This window comes from Carassius auratus, unplaced genomic scaffold (assembly GCF_003368295.1).
Source record: "Carassius auratus strain Wakin unplaced genomic scaffold, ASM336829v1 scaf_tig00016666, whole genome shotgun sequence".
Lineage (NCBI taxonomy): Eukaryota > Metazoa > Chordata > Actinopteri > Cypriniformes > Cyprinidae > Carassius > Carassius auratus.
The window spans coordinates 1,460-19,420 of NW_020524699.1; the positions used below are offsets into that span (position 1 = coordinate 1,460).

The 17,961-nt window shown below is 37.9% G+C and overlaps 1 long non-coding RNA gene across 1 annotated transcript in view; it reads right to left on the minus strand.

The window, feature by feature from the left end:
* Positions 1-1,067: 1,067 nt before the first annotated feature.
* Positions 1,068-17,961, minus strand: part of LOC113075272 (uncharacterized) — a 31,817-nt gene continuing 14,923 nt past the window's right edge. Inside the window, exons 2-3 of the long non-coding RNA XR_003280905.1 lie at positions 3,500-3,614; positions 1,068-1,146 (exon numbers count right to left, since the gene is read on the minus strand). This is a non-coding gene — a long non-coding RNA (uncharacterized LOC113075272). The remainder of the gene's footprint in view (positions 1,147-3,499; positions 3,615-17,961) is intronic.

The following is a 17,961-nucleotide window of genomic DNA, read 5'->3' on the forward strand; positions in this document are numbered from 1 at the left end:
ATTTTACAATCAATTCAATGAACACTTATGTCTTAAAAATCGAAAATGCTTTTTACACAAAAGTGACAGCCCTCCATCCGCATAGCATTTATCTAGATACCCTTGCAAATATCTTTCGGTCCTGCAAGGGTACAGAGCTGTCCGTCACTATCATCGTAAGCAAGTCTCTAAATTTCCTCCACCACACACGCTGCTACAGCTCTTCACCTGTCCAGAAGTTACCTTCCCCTCCCGATCTTGAACAAAAATCTCCGTCCATTTTAACAGCACGAGTTCTCCAGTAATTCATTAAAGCGCATGCTCAATAACTGACGCAGCCGCCCCAAAACGTGATTAGAAATGCATTTTAATTTATTTACTTTAATATTTTTTTCTTACCCAATACATTTGTAACGCAAGTAACGTAAATTTTATTGACATCAGTAACTGTAATCAAATTACATTTATTTTAAATGTAATGAGTTACATTACTGCGTTATCACGAAAAGTAATTAGAATACAGTAACGCGTTACTTTGTAACGCGTTATACCCAACTCTGGTGATGGTGTGTGGTAGTGCCGTAGGCCTACTCTGTAAATCATGTCATTACAGCCACTGTGCATCAGTAAATGCACTAAACCTTTGAAAACAGCAAAGGGAAAAAGAACAGGAACAACATTTGTTTACAAGCGGACTCTAATACATGCTTAAAATTCTTCAGTGTGTACCCACGATTCAGTCTTAGAAACAAACACATAAAGTTTAATGCTTCCCAGGTAAATGTTATCATGACTGCTGTGTGAGCCGACATCCCTGCTGATATAAACCGTGTTTCATGACCCGTCGTTCCCAAAGCACACACTGGGATTGATGCCATGACCAGATGTGAACGGCTGTTACACAACTCAAATGTGCCATTAGTTGTGAAGCGATCAAGATTGTGTCATATGCAGCTTGTTATACCTTTCTGTGGAAAAATCAGGAAGACTATAACATTAATTAGATTAGATTAAAAGCATTGTTCACCGAAATTTTTAATTTGCGGGAAAATGTACTCATTCTCAAACCAATCCAGGACAGATTTGGGGAAATATAGCATTCCGTGACTTGATCACCAATGGATCCTCCACAGTGAATGGGTGCCGTCAAAAGGAGAGTCCAAACAGCTGATAAAAACATCACAATAATCCACACCACTCCACTCCATCAGTTAATATCTTGAGAAGTGAAAAGCTTCTCAAACAAATGAAACAAATCCATCAAGGCATTTTAACTTTAAACTAAAATGCAAAAACTAATAAACAAACTAAAATTCAAACTAATAACTTCAAACTAAAATTTTACCCATTAAATCTCTACTGGCCAAAATCCAGAGTTCATAATCCAAACTTTATATAAACTTTAAGCAAATTTTCACTATATTGTACATGACAAACCGTTTCAGCAGTTTTCCAAACTAATAACTAAACCTTGAAAATTCTGATTTATTTTAAGGAAATAATCAGGTTAATATTAATTAATTTATTGTTTTATCAGCATTTAATATATATATATATATTATATGTGTGTGTGTGTGTGTGTGTGTGTGTGGTGTGTGTGTGTGTGTGTGTGTGTGTGTGTGTGCGTGTGCGTGTGCGTGTGTGCGTGTGTGTGTGCGTGTGTGTGTGTGCGTGCGTGTGTGTGTGTGCAGTACAGACCAAAAGTTTGGACACATCTTCTCATTCAAACAGTTTTCTTTATTTAATTGTATGAAAATTGTAGATTCACACTGAAGGCATCAACACTATGAATTAACACATGTGCAAAGTGTGAAACAACTGAAAATATGTCATATTCTAGGTTCTTCAAAGTAGCCACCTTTTGCTTTGATTACTGCTTTGCACACTCTTGGCGTTCTCTTGATGAGCTTCAAGAGGTAGTCACCTGAAATGGTCTTCAACAGTCTTGAAGGAGTTCTCCGAGAGATGCTTAGCACTTGTTGGCCCTTTTGCCTTCTGTCTGCGGTCCAGCTCACCCCTAAACCATCTCGACTGTGTTCAGGTCCGGTGACTGTGGAGGCCAGGTCATCTGCAGCACCCCATCACTCTCCTTCTTGCTCAAATAGCCCTTGATGCCTTCAGTGTGACTCTACAATTTTCATAGTTATGAAAATAAAGAAAACTCTTTGAACGAGATATAGACCAAAAGTTTGGAAACATTACAATTTTTAATGTTTCTGAAAGAAGCTTGCATTTATTTGATAAAAAATACAGAAAAAAAATGTAATATTGTGATATATTATTACAATTTAAAATAATTGTTTTTAAATTTATTATACTTTAAATGATCATTTATTTCTGTGATGCAAAGCTGAATTTTTAGGATCATTATCACATGATCCTTTAGAAATCATTCTAATGTGATGATTCATTATCAAAGTTGGAAACAGTTCTGCTGCTTAATATTTTTTCAGATCATGTGATACTTTTTTAGGATACTTTGATGAAAAAAAAAAAGCTATGTTTTTAAAATAGAAACATTTTGTAATAACAATATACACTACTGGTCAGTAATTTGGGGTCATTAATTTTTTTCTTTTCTTTTTTTTTATCAAATCAATACTTTTATTCAGCAAGGATGTGTTGAAATTGATAAAAATTGATAGTAAACAAAATATATTATTAGAATTTATTTTTTTAATAAATGCAGTTCTTTTTAACCTTTTATTCATCAAATATATTAGACAGCAGAAACTGTTTCCAACACTCATAATAAATCAGAATATTAGAATGATTTCTAAATGATCATGTGATCGACTGATGTTACATGTGACACTGAAGGCTGGAGGAATGATGCTGGAAATTCAGCTGCGCATCACAGGAATACATTTTTTTTTAAAGTATATTCAAATAGAAAACTATTAATTTAAGTTCTAATAATATTTCAGAATATTACAGTTTTTTCTGTATTTTTGATAAAATAAATGCAAGCTTGATGAGCATAAGAAATTTCTTTCAAAAACATTAAAAATAGTAATGTTTCCAAACTTTTGGTCTGTACTGTATATATATATATATATATATATATATATATATATATATATATATATATATATATATATATATATATATATATATATATATATATATATATATATATATATATATATATATATATATATATATACACACACACACACACACACACATACATATATATATATATATATATATATATATATATATATATATATATATATATATATATATATATATATATATATATATATATTATAGTTGTAAATGAAAAACAAAGACTACGTTTTACAAGAAAATTATCTCATTCTCTCTGCTTAATGTTTCTTTTAATATTACTTGCTATTTCTGTTGTTTTTTTAAACTTAATAGCAATTTCATAATGAATTTTCTTTCTACTTTCTACAGATTTCATCCTATTTTGATTGCATCCAGTAAAAACAAACATATGTTCCACAGAGAAATGTAAAAGTTCAACGGGGGATTGCAAATGTTCCTGCCTGACCTCTGCATCCCTGCATGCTTGCATTGGAGTGGAGTTTCTGTTCTTATTTAGGATGCTGTGTTTGTGCACATGCTGGGTTGATTGGCCGTGTCTCACCCTGCTCGATCGTTCACATCTGTGGAGATGAAAGGCGAAGGAGAGAGGTGCGTTCATATGCCAGAGGAAGCATTTCATTCCACGCTGTGCAAAAACAACAAGACTGTGTGTGTGTGTGTGTGTGTGTGTGTGTGCGCAACACACTCCATTGTTTGAGCCACCCAGACACAGAAAGAGAACCAGTCACAAAGAACAAGGTTACATCGAAATCCGCCTGCTATATCATATAGGTCATTCCCAGGTGCAAAAGTTCAACATTTTTGGATCAGTAAAATATATTTTTTTTATGAAATGAATACTTTTATTTAGCAAGGAACCATTAAACTGATCAGATGTTACAAAAGATTTTAAATATTGTTCTTTTGAACTGCTGTTTTCAACATTGCATGGTTATTAAAGAAGTCATATATTTGTTGTATATGTAACTATATTAGAGAAACATATTAGATAAAATAGTATGCTATTATTTCATCATTAGAAAAACTGACCATTTATTAAGATCAAAATGTTTTCTCCTTTTTTAAAATTCATATGTTTTCTTGTGTCCCTTGTTATATTATCTTCTAAGTCATGTAATACTCAACATAAGCTGAATTCAATTTGTTTCTATCTATGTTTTCTGTCGTAATCTGTTTGTGCAATGTCAGCCCATGACACCATTTTAATGGTTAAACTAAGAAGTACATTTTCACAATGACAAAGTTCACCTGCTGTTTACGGTGTGTGTAATCTTTCTCCATAGACAGCCATTCAGTGCAAACACGAAGGTGTAATTCTCAAGTAATGCAAGTTTGTAAGTGGATCATCAAGCATTTTGACCATTGTATAAAATATTTTGTTATATCAGTCATACTCAGCCTGTGCTGTGATGATAAGAGATGGAAACTTGGCTGGCCGTCCAGTGTCTAGAGTATAAAGAGAGATTGAGCACTAGAAACAAAAGTTATTGCTATAAACGGTGGTAATATTTATCTTGTAACCAGAGATCTGACTGTGAAACAAGGGCGAGCTGTCTTCTCTGTGCTAACGTCCTGCGGTTGCCAGACAACACACCTAATCATTTCTTCTGCTCCAGTCAGAATCTGACGCAAGTGCAAAGTGTTTCTGTCAGAAGATAACAAAAGATCACAGTCGATGATCTCCTGCAGTTTGACTTTAAAAGTGCTCTGAATGCATCATCATGGCATGTTTGTGCTTCTGTTGAAATGGTGCGTCCTGCTCCAGTGAATGCACTCATGCATATTCTGGGAAATGAGCAGGGTTTTTACATTAACTGACAGTCAGAGGCTTACAAGCCAACTAAAACTCAAAGCACTTACAGAATGAACAAATATAAGGCTAAAGAAGGCATTGGTTATGCTAACATCTTTTATTTTGTAGTTATTTTTATAAAAAAAATATATATATATTGATCTAAAAACATGGGTGGACATTCTGTGTTTCTGCATGACAAACAGCTTTTTTCTATTCTTTTTTTTATGTCAATATTTATTTTCATGAAGCTATCTGAAAACATGTGGTGCACATTGTGTGGAGGCATACAAATACGTCTAATCAGTTGAGGGAAAATGTTGCAATGTTAAAGCCAAAGCCCATAGAGTATATGGTTTAAATGCTTTGTGATCTTTCTCATAAAAAGTCCAAATACATGCCTCAACTGAGATCTGACGCAGATATGAATCACACAGCGCTGCTGTAGATGAACATGTGGACAGATCTGTGCATGTACTTGTACTTGATGATTTAGTGCGTTCCTGTTTTCAGGGCTGTTATCAATAAAATATTTAATAAACATGGTAACAGCTCATCCTTACACAGAATCCGTTTCAGATTTCGCTTCCTTGTCTTGACCAGCATCTTTCATCTCCTGCCAAATTTCTCCACAGAAATGTTCACTTTAACCTTTGCATGCAATGCATAAGGCAATTTTTTGTTGTTTTAAGAAAGGACTTAATGTACATAGACTTGCTGTACTTAAAATACAGGAAGACTTTGGATGTGGAGGTAAAGGGAAGTAAAGGGAACTATAAAACTATATCTTTTGTGAAGTTGACTCCCAATAACATCTGAAAACAACAAAAGTTCTAATTAGCACAAACACCTCAATGCAACATCATAAGCTTCAGAAAAGCATTTCACAACTGCACTTTATGACTCGCAAACATTAAACCTGTAAAGGAATATGAAATGATGAAAAAAAAGAAACCTTAAAAGAAACTCGTTGTCGTTGGTGTTGTTGCTGACAATCAAATCCAATACATCAGGTTTTTATGGCTCATTTTTATGATATAGTAAGAATATAGAGCTGAGCCTTGTTTTGCACAGGCATATCTAAAGGGTTAATGGTCCCACCTAGTGATCAACTGTTAAAATAACAAATTTGACCTCTTCCCAAAAGAGAAAATCACAAGCAATCAAGAATGCATGATTTTATGGTGTCATGGCTTTTCAGTCAAAAATGTCGTTATAATGGAAGTCAATGGGGCAAAAACAGCCACAAACCATAAATGAAGGAGAACATTTTTAAATCTAATGCTGCACAAAAACTAACAATGCATCAAAGCCAATATGGTTACTAATCTTTGACATGCCCAAGACTGTGATAAAAAGTAAATTAAAAATATCCAGTCCACAATCACTTTTTATATTGAAAATATGTAATTCTGTGTGTGTTTTTTTTTTAACCTAAATCAGTGACATCATTTATGAACTTGGTAATTAAAGAGTTAAAATCTTGGATTAAAAAAAAAAAATGAAAACATTTGGTAGTTTTGATCAGGACTGAGGTTAATTAAGGTTGCATTAAGAAAATTATATATATATATATATATATATATGGTTACTGTGTGGGCATGGGCTTTGGCTAGGTGAAATCAGCGGGTCCCATGTAAGTTGTTGTAGTATGAGTCCCACATAGGATGCCCATATGAGCTGATTACATGGGCCCAATAAGGGACAGGCATGGGCCAATTGGGCATGGGTTTGAACTGAGAACACATATATGGGTCCTGCATAGCATATTTATGGGCTGAGTCGGGATGGCCGGATGGGTTTGATCTGGGAACGCATATATGGGTCCTGCATGGCATATTTATGTGCTAAGTTGGGTTTGAACTGGGAACACGGGTCCTGCATGGTAGAGGTGCAAAGTAACTATGTAGGTCTATTGAGTTATGTAATTGCTTACAGTACAATTTTAAGCAACTTGTAGTAACTCTACATGTAGGCTAATCAAGCATGCTGTGATGGAGTAATTGTAACTCAATACATATCAAGTCACGCTAGTCACCAAATAACAAACATTGCATACATGTAGATATTTTGCCAAAACAATCCAGCAGTCATTTTTGTTAGTAGTGCAGAAAATGAAAAATGTAAGTTCCCAAAAATGTAAAAAACATAGAAATAGGTCAAAGTTTACATTTTAAGCCCATAGGGGCATTCACGGTTGAATCCTGGTGCAAGCCCACTTTAAAGCCCTATAGGCAGGTGGGGCCCAAATGGGTCTGACATGAATTACCCAGTTAAGACCCACATAAGACCCTTTCAGGTCCCACTTAAAACCCATCTTGGCATCCACGGCTGGCATCCCAACGGCTGATCCCGGGTGCAAGCCCATTTTAAACGCCCTTTGAGCAGGTGGGGCCCAAATGGGTCTTTCATGAATTGCCTGGTTCAGATCCCACATAACACCCTTATAGATCCCTTTTAAAAGCCCATCTGGGCATCCACGGCTGGATCCTGGTTGCAAACCCACTTTAGACCCATTTGGGCAGGTGGGGTCCAAATGGGTCTGACATGAATTGCCCAATTAAGACCCATGAAGTACCCTTACAGGTCCCACTTTTAGTACTGTACATCTGGGCTTCATGGGCGGCAAATGTGGGCCCCTTTATGGGCTTGTACCCGGGATCCACATTGGGGCAAGCCGTATACAAGTGGGCCCCACATGTCATTGCTGGCTGGGTATCTCGTAGATAAATCCCTTAATTTATTCCTCCCAATTGCAAGTTTATATCGAACAAATCAGACTTTATAACTTGAAGTCTATATCATATCATGCAAATGCAAGAAAAAAAGTCAGAATTGTGAGTTTGCCAAAAATTCTGAGAAAAAGTAATAATTGCAAAATGTAGACTTGTAAAAGCCTGAAAAAATAAATCGGAATTCAGAATTTATGTCACGCAGTTCTGAGAAAGAAAAACAAATCTGAATTGCAAGATATAAACTCACAATTGTGAGGAAAATAGTCAAAATGGTGAAATATATATATATATTTTTAATCAAGCAGTGGAAATGGGCTTCCATGCAAACACTTGGATAGCTTACTTAAGGCTATATAAACACACACACACACACACACACACACACACACACACACACACACACACACACACACACACACACACAGTCTGATCCATGCAATCTACTCTCCAATAGGCACGACATGGCACAAAATAGAACACTTCCATTGTAATCAGTGAAGCTGCAATGACGCCAAAGTAGACGTGTGTAAACTAACATCCAATTTAAATGATGCGATTAATTTTGCATGCACTAATTTAAAACATATTCTCTAAACAAGAACAGTGACATGACAGATCCATCTGATGAAGTTAAATGGATTTTTTTACTTACAAACGGTGTGTGTAATCTGTGAAAAAGCAGGATTACAGTATGCCGTTTTAATGTCTTTCCTCCTTAATGTGTGAACGGTTGGGCAAATTAGACTTTTGAGCTCTTACAGTAACACAAGACTGCAGGCTATAATCCTCATCATTTTCATCCCTGAGAATTTGCTTCTCATAAAAACGATTTGTTTGACGCAAGAGAATAAATCAGTAATTTAGCCATTTAATACTAGCCTATGTGAACTAGTAAAGAGGCCAAAGCCAGCTTAAGAGTGGCATTTGCAGTATTCAAGTGTGTGTGTGTGTGTGTGTGTGTGTGTGTGTGTGTGTGTGTGTGTGTGTGTGTGTGTGTGTGTGTGTCTACATCTTTCATGCTCCAAAACTCATAAAAGCATACATCTGCTGCATAAATTTAAATGAGTACATGGCTTGAAATACGATGATTACCATGTTTTATTTCCTGGCTAAGGGATATTTGTGGAGAATGCACAGCTTTGCCTTTAAGTCATTGGCACACCTTCGCAACAATTGAAAAGGATTTAGGTAGATTCCCAGGAATTCATTCATGTTAGACGGAAACTATTATGTTGTGCATCTAAAATGCCCACTTGGGCCATTCATGAACTCAAAGACTTTTAGTACTGATGAGGAAATATAGAAGACTTTAGGGCCTGTTTCACAATGCAAACACAATTTTTATTTTGGTACCCATTTTGACAGGTTGGTTTCACTACAACAAAGATTGTAATAATTCTTAATAACCCATGTTACAATTTGCAAGTGCTTCAAATTAAAACATTTTATATCAAGTTTATCTTTTTGCAGAACTGAAGCTCATGGGATCTGCCGCCTGATATTGCCGTATTCAGCAGTCGAGGAGTGAGCCCAACAGCACAACCGCTAGGAATGCCCCTTTCTATATAAAACAGCCAGACAAATGGCCCCTGTAAGGGACGTAGGAGGTTAAGGAGACAGACAGACAGGATTTGAGTGCTGGTCTGATTAAAGTGCTCAGATAATCCACCTCAAAGCATGTAAAAGTACTCAACGTCAGAACACGGCCAGCTGTGAGGCTTCGTTTGATGAATTACAGGGAGTTTACACTCTCTTAAGTAAATGTAAATCTTTCTACCCTCCCTACAAAGATCCCTTCAAGAGATTTTATTTAATAGCAGTGATTGAATTTGAATCTGGCGGGCGAGATGCATCATTTCTGACCTGGACCGATTCATTTATTACACCACTGGCAGATGCAGACTGCTGAAACAGAGTGCAAAGTGCTGCACCTTTACATTTCAAAGCCTACTCATGGATGTTTAGTAAAAGCAAAATAAAAATAATGACAAGCGATATATAACCTACTGTACAGTATGCCAAACTAAAGTTTCGGTGACGTTTAGATGTGGTGAGTGATTGAAGGCGTTTCTGTAACAACTCTTCAACATCATATGGGAATAGTGTTCATAATGTAGGATGCAGCTGGTCTTATAAAAATGACCTCGTATTCATTTGAGGCCATTACACAACCGTACACAGCAATCATTCGACATAATGAGAGCTATAAGGTATCTGCCCATAGCTGTACTGAGCTCTCACTGCCTTGCAGTTGGCAAAACGCATTATGGGCCGAACGCATCCATGCCTTGTCTCAAATCTGTTCTTCATCTGAAAAGATTTTTAGAAAATTAGGATTTCATCACTTGCTTACCAATGGATGCTCTGCAGTGAATGGGTGCCGTCAGAATGAGAGTCCAAACAGCTTATAAAAACATCACAATAATCCACACCACTACAGTCCATCAGTTAATGTATTTTGAGCCACAGGAACACTAAAGCTAGTGGCAGCTTCTACAATAAATTAATAAAACAAACGCAAAACTTTTAGAGGTGCAAGTAAAAGGGGCAAACTAAATAAAAAAAGAAACTTCACAGTCACTTAAGCATTGTTATTAGTTACCAACGTTTTGGCAAAAGGTGATAGTTTCTCCAGGCAAAAATTACACAAGCTTTCATTATGTGACATATCCCAGGCTAACTTCAGGTCTTAGTGCTACATATGTTTTCAGTTGTCCTGTTTATGTTGCATGTTTTTTTTGCACTTATGCAATGCTTCATGCAGCTCTATTACAATGAAAAATTATAGTTTTAGGAAACCAATAAAGCTCATGGGGCACTTGTATTCTTTCTTGAAAGTTTTGGGCATAAAATTACATTACGTATGTTAACGGTTGCATAAAGTTTGTTTAGAACACCACAGATGACGTATCACCAATTCTGCAAACTACAATAATACCCAAATAAACAGAGATTGTAAAATTCTTTAAGATCAATATACACGCCCTATTGTCTCTGTGGTGTAATAAATTTACCCGTGACTTTTGCATTTAGCCATAAAAGATAATATGACATCATTTTCGGTTCATATTCATGTGACTCGTTAAATTTCTGGTTAATATGAGATTGTACGGCTGATTTAGTGGCCGATTAATTTAACTACAGATTTTGTAAAATCTTTAATGCACTTCAAAAAGAAGCACTACCACAGTAGGTCTGCAAAAGTACTCTGTAAATGTAGGACATCTGGCGATACACAGCAGAAATTCTCTGCATTCATGTGAATTGTTATTTTATAGCTCCTTCCATTATGTTTGCATTCATTCCCATCTCGTTCTGTTCTCTGATGTAAAGCTTCTTGGAAAATGCAATTTTACTGCATCGGTGTGATTTTGTGTTGCTCTTATGTATCCATTAACAACTGCAAGGCGTTGAAAAAGACAGACTCGTTAAAGTGGGTGTTTCTTTTTTAGAATTTGATTTGGGATCAAAGTTCCACTTCAGAACTCTGACATTTATTCTACATCAAAAAATCTATCTATTTCTAAAATAAATAATGGCTTGCAGTATTCATTACCATTCAAAAGTCTGGGGTTGGTAAGATTTTTTGTTTGGTTTTTGTTGATGTTTTTGAAAGAAGTCGCTTATGCTCAGTAATGCTGCATTTATTTGATCGAAAAAAAAAAAACAGTAATATTGTGAAATATTACAGTTTTTTTCAGTCGCTAACAAGCATTTGTCCAAGCAGTTGTCACATTTTCAAAACTCTAAACACAATTAGCACAGCATCTGTCTATTGTGGCCATACCATTCACACATTTCATGTCGTTTTCACACAATATGGAGTCATTGAACACATTCCCACAATGCTTACATTTTCTGAACAGACAAGCTATACCTCCCAACAAAATTATGGATCGTTTTTGTAGTATTTACAAACGTTAACACACAACATCCCACAATAGCAAAAACAATGTTCCAAACCTTAGATACAGTATAAAAACCTCTGCTTCTGCAATGATATCAGTTAAAAAACAATATATCTTAGCTGATTTATGTTGTGTAAATTGGGCCAACCACAACTGATTCCAATCTGGCTCAGAGTCAATGGCAGGGGTTATTTTTTTCTATTACATTGACACTTATACAGTAAAAGGAGGACTTTGAAGAGTGATATTTTTGGAAACAGAAACAGAATTGTAATGTATGGAACGAGGAAGAGTAAGAGCAAGGGGCCCAGGGAGAAGAGCATGAGCAGTGAGAGGAGCAGTGAGAGGAGCAGGAGCAGTGAGAGGAGCAGTGAGAGATGCAGTGAGAGGAGCAGTGAGAGATGCAGTGAGAGGAGCAGGAGCAGTGAGAGATGCAGTGAGAGGAGCAGGAGCAGTGAGAGGAGCATGAGCAGTGAGAGGAGCAGGAGCAGTGAGAGGAGCAGTGAGAGGAGCAGTGAGAGATGCAGTGAGAGGAGCAGGAGCAGTGAGAGGAGCAGTGAGAGATGCAGTGAGAGGAGCAGGAGCAGTGAGAGGAGCAGGAGCAGTGAGAGGAGCAGTGAGAGATACAGTGAGAGGAGCAGGAGCAGTGAGAGGAGCAGGAGCAGTGAGAGATGCAGTGAGAGGAGCAGGAGCAGTGAGAGGAGCAGTGAGAGATGCAGTGAGAGGAGCAGGAGCAGTGAGAGGAGCAGGAGCAGTGAGAGATGCAGTGAGAGGAGCAGTGAGAGGAGCAGGAGCAGTGAGAGGAGCAGGAGAAGTGAGAGGAGCAGGAGCAGTGAGAGGAGCAGTGAGAGGAGCAGTGAGAGGAGCAGGAGCAGTGAGAGGAGCAGTGAGAGGAGCAGGAGCAGTGAGAGGAGCAGGAGAAGTGAGAGGAGCAGGAGCAGTGAGAGGAGCAGTGAGAGGAGCAGTGAGAGGAGCAGGAGCAGTGAGAGGAGCAGGAGAAGTGAGAGGAGCAGGAGCAGTGAGAGGAGCAGTGAGAGGAGCAGGAGCAGTGAGAGGAGCAGGAGAAGTGAGAGGAGCAGGAGCAGTAAGAGGAGCAGTGAGAGCAGCAGGAGCAGTGAGAGATGCAGTGAGAAGTGAGAGGAGCAGTGAGAGGAGCAGGAGCAGTGGGAGGAGCAGGAGAAGTGAGAGGAGCAGGAGCAGTGAGAGGAGCAGGAGCAGTGGGAGGAGCAGGAGAAGTGAGAGGAGCAGGAGCAGTGAGAGGAGCAGGAGAAGTGAGAGGAGCAGGAGAAGTGAGAGGAGCAGGAGCAGTGAGAGGAGCAGTGAGAGCAGCAGGAGCAGTGAGAGTGTTTTTATTTTACAGTTTTTTTCAGTCGCTAACAAGCATTTGTCCAAGCAGTTGTCATATTTTCAAAACACTAAACACAATTAGCACAGCATCTGTCTATTGTGGCCATACCATTCACACATTTCATGTCGTTTTCACACAATATGGAGTCATTGAACACATTTCCACAATTCTTACACTTTCTGAACAGACAAGCTATACCTCCCAACAAAATTATGGATCGTTTTTGTAGTATTTACAAATGTTAACACACAACATCCCACAATAGCAAAAACAATGTTCCAAACCTTAGATACAGTATAAAAACCTCTGCTTCTGCAATGATATCAGTTCAAAAAACAATATATCTTAGCTGATTTATGTTGTGTCAATTGGGCAAACCACAACTGATTCCAATCCGGCTCAGACTCAATGGCAGGGGTTATTTTTTTCTATTACATTGACACTTATACAATAAAAGGAGGACTTTGAAGAGTGATATTTTTGGAAACAGAAACAGAAAAAGACAAACACTGTAATGTATGGATGAGGAAGAGTAAGAGCAAGGTGCCCAGTGAGAGGAGCAGGAGCAGTGAGAGGAGCAGGAGCAGTGAGAGGTGGAGGGGGCAGTGAGAGGAGCAGGAGCAGTGAGAGGAGCAGGAGCAGTGAGAGATACAGTGAGAGGAGCAGTGAGAGGAGCAGTGAGAGGAGCAGGAGCAGTGAGAGATGCAGTGAGAGGAGCAGTGAGAGGAGCAGTGAGAGGAGCAGTGAGAGGAGCAGGAGCAGTGAGAGATGCAGTGAGAGGAGCAGTGAGAGGAGCAGGAGCAGTGAGAGATGCAGTGAGAGGAGCAGGAGCAGTGAGAGATGCAGTGAGAGGAGCAGGAGCAGTGAGAGAAGCAGGAGCAGTGAGAGGAGCAGTGAGAGAAGCAGTGAGAGATGCAGTGAGAGGAGCAGGAGCAGTGAGAGGAGCAGGAGCAGTGAGAGGAGCAGTGAGAGAAGCAGTGAGAGATGCAGGAGCAGTGAGAGATGCAGTGAGAGGAGCAGGAGCAGTGAGAGAAGCAGGAGCAGTGAGAGGAGCAGTGAGAGGAGCAGGAGCAGTGAGAGATGCAGTGAGAGGAGCAGTGAGAGGAGCAGGAGCAGTGAGAGATGCAGTGAGAGGAGCAGGAGCAGTGAGAGGAGCAGTGAGAGAAGCAGTGAGAGATGCAGGAGCAGTGAGAGATGCAGTGAGAGGAGCAGGAGCAGTGAGACAAGCAGGAGCAGTGAGAGGAGCAGTGAGAGAAGCAGTGAGAGATGCAGTGAGAGGAGCAGGAGCAGTGAGAGGAGCAGGAGCAGTGAGAGGAGCAGTGAGAGAAGCAGTGAGAGATGCAGGAGCAGTGAGAGGAGCAGTGAGAGGAGCAGGAGCAGTGAGAGGAGCAGTGAGAGATTGAGAGATGCAGGAGCAGTGAGAGGAGCAGTGAGAGAAGCAGTGAGAGGAGCAGGAGCAGTGAGAGGAGCAGGAGCAGAGAGAGATGCAGTAAGAGGAGCAGGAGCAGTGAGAGGAGCAGTGAGAGGAGCAGGAGCAGTGAGAGAAGCAGTGAGAGGAGCAGGAGCAGTGAGAGGAGCAGTGAGAGATTGTTTTTATTTTACCCCCCCCCCTCCTTTTTTTATTCTGGGCTTTTTTCTGTTGTTGTTTTTTTGTTCAGAATGCTCTTATGTGTTTCATGGATATTTTGTTCACTGTAAGCAATACTGTCAAACCTTTTCTGTTCTATCATACCGTGTTTCTACTGTACCTCCTGCAGTAAACAGTAAAGGAAAAATAGCTTTTTACTGGAATGCTTTTGAATGTGAACATTACTGTACATTTGGACATACAGTTTCTAACCAAGAAATTTAGTGTAAAACAGTGAATTGCATGTTTTGCATGCAAATACCTGTAAAACTGAGACTGAAAAGTCTATGCAGTTTTTGTAATGTCAACAATAGCCAGTATTTTGAAACCTGTTGTACTTTGATTGACTGCATGTACCTTTTGAGGTGAAAACAAGTGTTATTCTTTGACAGGATAATTTAATTTTGAGTCAGATTTCCAGTGTTTTGGTAAAGTTGGTGTGTGCAGAGAAAGATGTGTTCTATTTTGAAATGAAGATTTAGTATATATTTAACAAAATGTGTTTTTGAGAAGAAAATTATCCATTTGACCAATTGTGTTTTATAGGTGTGAGTCTGTGTTAAGAGTTTAGAAAAAGTATCTGAAGTATGGTTAAGCGCTTGTTAGTGATTGAAAAAAACTGTAACCCCCCCCCCCCCCCCTTTTTTATCTGGGCTTTTTGATGTTGTTGTTTTATGTTCAGAATGCTCTTATGTGTTTCATTGATATTTTGTTCACTGTAAGCAATACTGTCGAGCCTGTTCTGTTCTATCATACCGTGTTTCTACTGTACTGCCTCATGCAGTAAACAGTAAAGGGAAAAATAGCTTTTTACTGGAATGCTTTTGAATGTGAACATTACTGTACATTTGGACATACAGTTCAAAAACCAATAAATTTAGTGTAAAACAGTGAATTGCATGTTTTGCATGCAAATACCTGTAAAACTGAAACATAAAAGTCAATGCAGTTTTAGTAATGTCAACAATAGCCAGTATTTTGAAACCTGGTGTACTTTGATTGACTGTATGTACCTTGTGAGGTGAAAACAAGTGTTATTCTTTGACAGAATAATTTAATTTTGAGTCAGATTTCCAGTGTTTTGGTAAAGTTGGTGTGTGCAGATAAAGATGTGTTCTATTTTGAAATGAAGATTTAGTATATATTTAACAAAATGTGTTTTTGAGAAGAAAATTATCCATTTGGCCAATTGTGTTTTGTAGGTGTGAGTCTGTGTTAAGAGTTTAGAAAAAGTATCTGAAGTATGGTTAAGCGCTTGTTAGCGATTGAAAAAAACTGTATTACAATTTTAAATAACTGTTTTCTATGTGAATAGATTTAAAATGTCATTTATTTCTGTGATTCTAAGCATCATTCATCCAGTCTTCAGTGTCACATGATCCTTCAGAAATGATTCTAATATACTGATTTGCTCAACGTCGAAAACTGTTGTCCTGCTTCATATTTTTGTGTAAATTATGTAACTTTTTTCAGAATTCTTTGATGAAAGACAGAATTTGAATTAAGTAATTAAATGTAAAATAACACTGGAGTCTTCACTGTATAAGCAAATACAGATGAAAACTTACAATTAAAGAGGGGTGAGTGATTTCTCTGTCTTTTGGCCACTTGAGAGTGCGTGCTCACGACAGGAAGTGCATGCACAAGATTGTCCCAGGTCTTAAAAATGCCAAAGTGCAGTGCCCTTCACGCACACTAAAAACTCCGGAGCAGTATTTGAGGTTTAGTGGAACCCATCATGCATCATGTTGTGGAAATAAATCTTTAGACTTTTTGCAGAGATCTCGCTTTAGATTGCATGTTAAAATATTAATAATATTTAAATATTGCATATAATTTGGTAGTAAAACAAAGAGTTGCACATTTTACTGGTGCAAATAAATGAGTATTGGTGATAATATGTACAACATTTACAACTGCTTTTTATCACTTAATTAGAAGCAACACATAATTAAATTCTGTTATCTGTTATAGAGACTATAACTTTTTTTTAGAAGTTGATTTTAAAATTCTAAATATTGAAAATAAAAATAAAGCTCGGTAAAACCTTGCATTTTTACAACACTATAAGTGTGTCCCATCATGTAATGAAAAATTCTACATACACTTGTGGTCTTCATGCTCACTTGAACACTTGGACCAAATACAGGAAATACATCATATAAGTAGTCAAGTGGTCAAGTGCAAACAGTGTGGGTATTTGGACAGGGGGACTTTTAGTTGTTTACGTTCACTAAAGATATAACTGATTGTGTTTAAGTGAGTCTTGCTGTCTGAGAGGCTGCTTTATTATGTGTGCATGCTTACTGTAAACCATCTCTCAGAATGTAAGTACTGAAAGGAGTACTCTTTTACTGCTTATTGCACTTCAATGGTTTAAAAACTATGAATAAATTGCCAAGACTTAAAAACATGTGCAGGTACAATTCTTCAACTGTCCCTAGTGTCCTTCAAGCTGAACACTGTTTAATATATATGATGAATGTTCACTAAGGAGTTACCAGCCTAAGCCATGTGCAATGGCTCAGCTCCGGGTGACCCCAGCCCAATTTTACCCCGGATTTACATTACTGGTAGAATATCTGTTAACTTTGAGAGAACCTTGCCAAAGTTCTGAGCACATTCCCTGTTAGCTGGGAAGTCAGAGCAACATTTATGAGAAATACCATTGAGGTGACCCCACACCCCTTACATAACAAAAATGTGGAACCCTGTACTGCTATGGAGTCACCATGGCCTTCATTTTTTCAAGGTCAGCCAATGATACAGATCTGAGCAAGCGTATGTTATGTCTAGAAGTAGACAGTTGAGCCACAGATATTCTCTTCCTGTCATAGAGTAATATGTTCGGCAGACAGCCAATGATGGAGGGCTTCTGAGCTGCTACTAGAAAGCTACGGAAAATATCACTCCATATACCGAAAACAAAATATTGAACAAACAGATATGCACAAGGGAATCCAAGCAAACCGCATGGAATATATTTCAAGTGATGTTCAAATGTGAGTTGTACAATCATATACAATGAACCAGAAACTAGCGTGCTCAGATATCATTCCCACAAGGAGGGCTGGAGATAAATATTGTGTTATTTCTGCTGTGCCAAAGGAAATTTTTTAAATTAATGATGGTTTTCAAACAAGGTTTTTCAAACACTTCCCCCGTTTTTCTTCCACTGGTTATGATGATTCAACAGGTTTCTATAAAAAAAAAAGTCAACTGGAGGTGAAGACTAGCCTATGCGTATATTATTGATATGAAAGAATATAAAAAGCTGATAATATACTATTCTATCTCCATGTAAACCAAGGGGTACAATGCTGTACAACCTACAGAATGATCAGGATTTATAAATGAAAATTGACTACAAAATTCCATGATTGGTCAATCAGACTCAAGTAATGATGCAATAATGGTTATATGTGTTTGGAATAAATCAAATCAACTATAAAAGTTGATATGATATCAAACTAATTCACAGTAACACCATTAAAATA